The sequence below is a fragment of the Pongo abelii genome, chromosome 17 (genome assembly GCF_028885655.2).
Source record: "Pongo abelii isolate AG06213 chromosome 17, NHGRI_mPonAbe1-v2.0_pri, whole genome shotgun sequence".
Classification (NCBI taxonomy): domain Eukaryota; kingdom Metazoa; phylum Chordata; class Mammalia; order Primates; family Hominidae; genus Pongo; species Pongo abelii.
This window is the reverse complement of record NC_072002.2, coordinates 58,473,162-58,479,988: the sequence shown is the minus strand read 5'-3', so window position 1 is coordinate 58,479,988 and position 6,827 is coordinate 58,473,162. Positions and strand designations below refer to the sequence as shown.

Genomic DNA, 6,827 nt, shown 5'->3' with positions numbered 1-6,827 from the left:
CAATACACAGTGTATTATCCTGAAGCTGCCTCTGCATTATTTTCTTAGTTATTCTTTTATAGTTAGAGGAGCTATTATATGTTATTTGACAAAAAGATTTAAAAAATATCAGACCATCTGTGCTAAGTGTCAAGTGAGTCAATGTACTTGTTTTTAAAAATTGTACTAATGTAAAATATTGCTATTAATATACATTCTCTATATAGGCATATTTGTATTTGTACTTTTTCTTGTTTGAATTTTGTGGAAATTCACACTGTTAAGTTTCAATTAAAATATTCTCTGATTCTTGAGACCTACACATATATTTGGATCATTAAATTTGACCTTATATATATATGTGATTGGATATAACATGTTTTTCCTCTCTGGCTTCTGTTGTGAAAATTTTCCATTTTTATTTCACTTTTGTTTAGTACAGATTAAACAGAAAGGAAATATTAATGTCATGAGAAATATAGTTCATGAAGATTTCTTTTTATCTACTTAGTATGCTAAGGAGTAGGGGAAAGAGATTTTTTAACATAAACCATCACAGATCTTTAAATTTGTATGTAAAACTGGCACTAGTTCATCATTGCTTTTGCTGAGGAAAAAAAAAAAAATCAAAGTCACCCACGAGGGTTTTTCCCTCTTTTTCTTTAATAATAGATACTTTCAGAGACCTCCTGAGGTCCCATTCCCCTTGTCATGTTTAAAGGGTTTATTGTTTCCAGAAAAGCTTTTGCTGCTCTCTCTGGAGACTGAGCCGATCCAAGGTAATATTAATTCTGTGCCTCTGTCTTGTCGGAACTCAACTTCAAATGGAATGTATGAGATGAAAGCTGAAAGAGAGGTTATGTGGGCTGTCATCCGCCATTGTGTCTGAGACATCAACTGTGCTCAGAACAAATTAGGTGTCAGTCCGGTAAATCACAGTCAGGAAGGGAAATCAGTTTATAGAAGACTTATTTGGTCTTCTGGAAGGCTCTTCCATTCAGAGAACAGTTCATCTTTCTTTTCTTTTTGGTAATTAAGAAAAAAATCTGAGATTTAGCTGGTCATTTTTATTATCTCCTCAAGCCCCATCCCAACTCACTCCATTTCCCCCATAAAGATGAAGGGCTGTTGCTCTGAAGGACTAGTTCCATCTGCAGAACCATTCACATGGAATGTCTCTTTTTAAAGTCTAATTTCCTAAATGAGGAAAGATCTGGGAAGAAAAGGAACAGGAGATGAGGTTGGGCGAGGGAGTGACGGGGAAGGAGAGAGACATGTGACTTCGCTGCTGGCTTGTTTGTGTGGTGTGTGCAGATCAAGGAGGGAATGCTCAGGGAGAAGCAGGTCAATCTGGCTGACGTGGGATTTATTTCAGGTTTTGAAATCCTTCTGGATCCCATTAGCCCTTCATTAAGAAGTTTGGATGGCAGAAGCAAAGAAAATGCTTTTCACTTTGGAATATAGAATTTTAAGCCTGTCATAACTTTAATGTGAGAGAAAAGGAGGCAAGAGAAAAGAAAATGAAACATTTGTATTTGTCATATCAGGCTCCCAACCATTCTGCTTTAATCTAAAATAAACGCATTGGAATTTATGAGGAAGTAGGAGACTAAAAAAAATAGTACTAGACTCAAACTCATTTGACGAACACTCCAGTTTTGATGACTAATGATTTTAGGACACTGATAAGAGTTTTTGAAATGGATCAAAATTATTTTTTATAGCACATTTGCTTACATGTCTGCTAAACATGGGTAGAGCTAAACCTGAAATATTGAGTTTTTTGAGTCATTTTTCCAGCTAAATTATAGCAGTGAATTGCTGTGTGGTCCCCTAGGCTTATCTTTCAGAAACTAGAACATTAACCTTCCCAATTTATCTAGGTAGTAGAACACAAATTTAACTTTTTTAAAAAGATTTAAATACTCAAACCAAATAGTATACTATAAAGAAATTAATTTCTGTTTCTAGATATACAACATAGGCTCAGAGAACTTCTGAATATACAATATTGTGAAGGAAATGAGAACTCTTTTCCGAACTTTCTTATGTTTATACTTAAACATTTATTTTAGAAAATTTTAACACTTTCAGAAATGAATTTTGTCACAATTAGGCTATTGTAAGTTCCTCCATCCCAATGAAAACAAAACCAAAGCCCACAATGACTCTAAATCTTACAAACTATTATCTTGAACTAAACGGTCTAGAATAATTAGTGTTCTTATTCCCTTTCCACTATACTCCATTGCTTAATGCAAAATGGAGAATGTGCCATCTAAAATGAAAGATGGCATTTGAACAGATCAATCTTTAAACCTAGAACACACTCATAGCCTATGAAAAAAGCAACAAGAACGGTGATACAACCATTGAGGCAAACACAAAATTCTGGCCATTAATAGGTTAGATTAATGACTGATGCCCGTACTTTAAATTCCTCAGTGTTATGTTATAAAGCATAGTGACAACAAATATTTGGAAAGGTCTTTTAAAGTCTAAAACAAAAAGTTATTTTTTATACATAGTTCTTTCTGTCTTACAATTCAGTTACTCATACATTTGTTAGATTATTCAGTGTTTGTTATTCAGAAGAAACAATCCAATTTAATCTTAACCTAATAAGTTTTTCCTCTTATACATTTTTACATGAAAAATTACTAAAATCACAATTCTGAGGAATTTCTTTTTTATCAAACACTATGCTTAAACCACAGTAAGGAAATTAGAACCTTTCTTATTCTATTTAATATGATCTTACTAAATTTATAAGAACTCTTTTCCTCAGCTTTTCTTTATACTAACAATCATAATTTGAAAAATGTATCTCAACCCCACAGTGAACTAATATCCACGCTTATTCCCCATAGGTAGTGCCAGTGGTCCCTGTGGTATCCTTTCAACAATGACAAACTCCTCAGCGTTGCCAAATGCCCGACAGAAAACCAGTAAATCATGTACTGCATCCTCTTCAGTTTGAATCAGAGCCAAGGTTTTTTCTCAACTTCAAATAAAGCTGCTTCCTGTTGTAGTTCTTCTACAATATATGTGAAAGTGACTGGGGCTACCATGGAAAGAGCAGTCATTTAAGAAGATAGCCAGGCATTTGGACTGTCCAGAGATGGTAAATCTGAAATGTGGCTACTTTCTGCTCCTGGGGTACTGTGAGTAGAGCATCTCACAACTTTTGGAGCCTGAGAATTTTTAATTTCTTTAAAACAAACTTTTTTGACATGATTTCTCGAACTATGGCCAGTAATAGGCTTTTTTGCCCAAACATTTATGTAAATTTCCATACGTATACTGGTTTGGGGGCTTTTGAAGGGGTGGTTAAAACTGTTTCCATGCAAATAATTTCTGAATTGTTTTCTTTGGTAGTTGATACAATTATTTTTCACTGCTTCTGAGAAAGTTTAACTCTATAAGATATCATTTTGCCTAAATTTGACTTTGGTATAGTTCCACATTTTGTCTACTTTCTTCTGTTTTTATGATAGTTCTGAGAGCCACAACACAACAGGAAGCCATGCAAAAGTGGGTAGTCCTAGAGATTTACAGTCTCCTGATTTCACAATGGGATTCCATACAGATAAGATTGCGGGGAAAGTTAAACCTTACGTTAATAGTACATCTCTTACATACTCTAGGGAACATTTAAAACCACAGGAAAAGTCACCAATATTTAAAATATCTGCTACACAGCCCATTTCCAGTAACAGGATTGATACTACCAACTCTTGTAGTTGGTTTGCAGGCTCTTTCAGTCCTGAGATAATTACTTCAGTATGCTGGTTCATCCTCTTCTCACCTGCAAATGATGGTGATTATTTCTGCCCTTGCTTTTGTTAACATTGATACTATGTGGATGACATGAAAGAAAATCACAATTAAATAAAACATGTACAAATAAATGATATTACTAGAAAGGTCCTGCCACTGATCATATCTGTGCCACCATTCTGCACAAGTCTGGAGGTTTTTCTTCTCGCTGATCATTCCTTTTGTCTAAATTTCCATTTTACCTGCATTTGTCTCCATTACTACTTCTCCCTAACTAATTTTGGGTGAATTTGACTAGAGATATAACCAGATTCCATAATTTCACTTTTAAATAATTTCCTGGTATCCTGACCAATCACAATTCTACAGCGGGTAATTATTGAATACTGGAATTGCTACTTGTCTCTTCACTTGATCTAGTACTCTTGAGATTTTACATCATTTCCTAATAACCTACTTTATTGTTCCATTCTTGTCTCTCTCTCTCTTTTGCCAGGCGTCATGATTCCTGATTTTGTCGTACTCCAGGATCCTAATTTTATGTTCAGCCTGACACCCTTGGTATATATTTTCTTTCTACTGTTCTGTTCGTGTTCAGCACAGGACAACTCAGATATAACATCAAGTTCGTTAAATAGTCACATTTGCTTGTTCCCATCAGCTCAGCTTCTGATTTCCCTTCCAGTTTCCTTTAGCTACTCCACATCTTAATAGACACTGAGCCATTCATTTGGTCTCTGGGCAGGTGGTACAAATGCACTATGCCCTCTCTCCTAAGGCCTGGGTCAGGTTACAGCATCATATCAATGGGAACTGTGGTCATGGATTCTAGGGGATTTCTAACAGTTAATGGGCCCAATTTGAGAAATGAAGGATAACCCAGACTACATAAGACATTTTGTCTTCCAAAACTTATACCAAGTGATGATAGAGGTTTACTAGTAACTGACATGATATACTTCAATTTTTTTTCTGCCACTTGCTACTTCCCCCTCACTTATATTCTTCTTCCCTTATATTCTTCTTCCCTCAACTACAAAGTTATCAAACTATTGCTCTTCTGTTTACTATGAAACTTGTTTTCAAGATTAGTCACCACCTAAGTCTCTGGTTCATTATCTCTCATCCACTGGTCCTCTTGGATTTTGCTTTTTCCTCTCTCTCCTAAAATTAAACTGTTCATTGTACTGGTAATCATCAAATTGCCAAATCCAACAAGCCTCTTTATTTCTCATACTATTGGGATTGTTACATTTGCACTGTTGAGTACACACTCCATAAAATGCTCTCTGTTCTGGTTTTTATGCCCAACACCCTTCTGTCTCCTTTCAGACTGATCATTTTCTATCACACTGAGCATTCTCCTCATCTGTCTATCCCTGGAACTTCCCAACTCCTTTTAAACTATGCAAAATTTAAGTTTCAGTTTTGTTGCTTTGCTTGTCATCAAATTTTCACCCCTTCTCTTTCCTATACCCAGACCTGTATTTCCAGGTGCTGTCAATTTTCCATGGCCCTGTTCCACGGGTGTACCTGACACAATACAAATGAGACTTAACTTTTCACCAAATCACTTTTTCTATATTTGTAGCTCTATATTTCATTCAGTAGTCCCAACTAAAGTTTTTATAGTTCTTTACCACCATTCAATTTCTGCAGATCCTACCCCTCCCATGGATGCGTCATCCTTCACTCTTCTGTCGTCTACAACCTCACTGGCATTTTTATTTAAGTCTCTCATCATCTCTCAGTCTGACTCCAAACATCCCAAACAAGTTTATTTTACCAGTTCCCTGGCCATCTCTTGAAATATGTGCCCCGGTATATTCTTTTTTCACCACTCTTAGATCATATGAACATATCATGCTTTTGTTCCCTTTCCTTTTCTCATGCAGATGTCTCTGCTAAAATGCCTTTTTTTTTTTTCTCCTGGTCATGCATTTCGTTTGTATAGTCTTCTGATTCTTATTTCTTCCTGGATTATTCCTACCTCCAATTTACTTCAAATAAATCTGTCAACCTGCAAAGTAATCACAACTTGTTGCTGTGTGTTTTTGACACTTGCACCAGATGCAAACTAAAGTGAAGTCCATCTTTTGTTTTGCCCCAGAGCTGCTACTAATCTGTGACAGAAACTTCTCCCAGACTTTTCTAATGGGAGAAACTGACTTCTTAGTAGAAAGGATTTTAGTTTTTCTCTCACTTTTAATTCTAAGATATTGTTGGAATCCAGGTGTACTTGAAATGTACTAATTGAGTACTAATTGAGCCCAAGATGTGGGGAAAGGCGAACCTGAAGGAGCCAATGGAGCCAGGTAGGCTCTGATGTAGGCTGGAGCCACTTGGATTTATTTATACCCATTTAAAAATCTTCTTGTATTATGATACTTGGCTTTTAGGAGATCAAAGGAGCCAGTGCAGAAATGTTGTTTTCCTGACTGTGCAGCACACAAACATCATTTACATGTCCCCTCAACATGTGCTCACATCTAAAGCCCATCAGAGCATCAGGCAGCAATGGGAGCTGGCACCGTGCCCGCATTGTTAGTCTTGCTCCATTATGATGGAAATAACAGGCAAGACAGAGAAAGAAAGCGGGGTCGGGGGAGTGGCAGGGGGTTAGACATAGCTCCTTGGTGGGGATGGGGGATGGGGGAGTAGGGAGTGGTTGCAGACATAGTCCTGATAACGTGATGTTTGAATTTTTATTTTTTCTGTTGAAAAAGCAGATCGATGTGAGAATGGCTTCATAATCTCCATGGTTGGGGGTGATTTTTCAAACTCCTGCTTTAGTGTCTTTGGAGATAGAGCTCAGTGGCCACGTAAGGCCTGAATGTTGAGATTAATCCCCCATGTTTGGAAGATGGAAGTGGCAAAACAGACTATAGATATATCAGGGCAGTTCAAATGCCAGAGTCCAAAAAGCATATGATGCCAGCAAGCAGTAAAATTTCTATTCAATCTTCTTCTAGAACCCAGTTTGCTTTCAGCATATTGTGAGTGCACTTCCTGGGATGGTTTTCATAGCATTCATTTATCAAGTACATATTAATATTCAAAGAACTTTT

General features: G+C 36.5%; 1 pseudogene; it reads right to left on the bottom strand.

Moving 5' to 3' along the window:
• Positions 1–2,823: 2,823 nt before the first annotated feature.
• On the bottom strand, positions 2,824–3,507 carry LOC100453286 (inhibitor of Bruton tyrosine kinase-like; annotated as a pseudogene).
• Between the last annotated feature and the right edge of the window lie 3,320 nt (positions 3,508–6,827).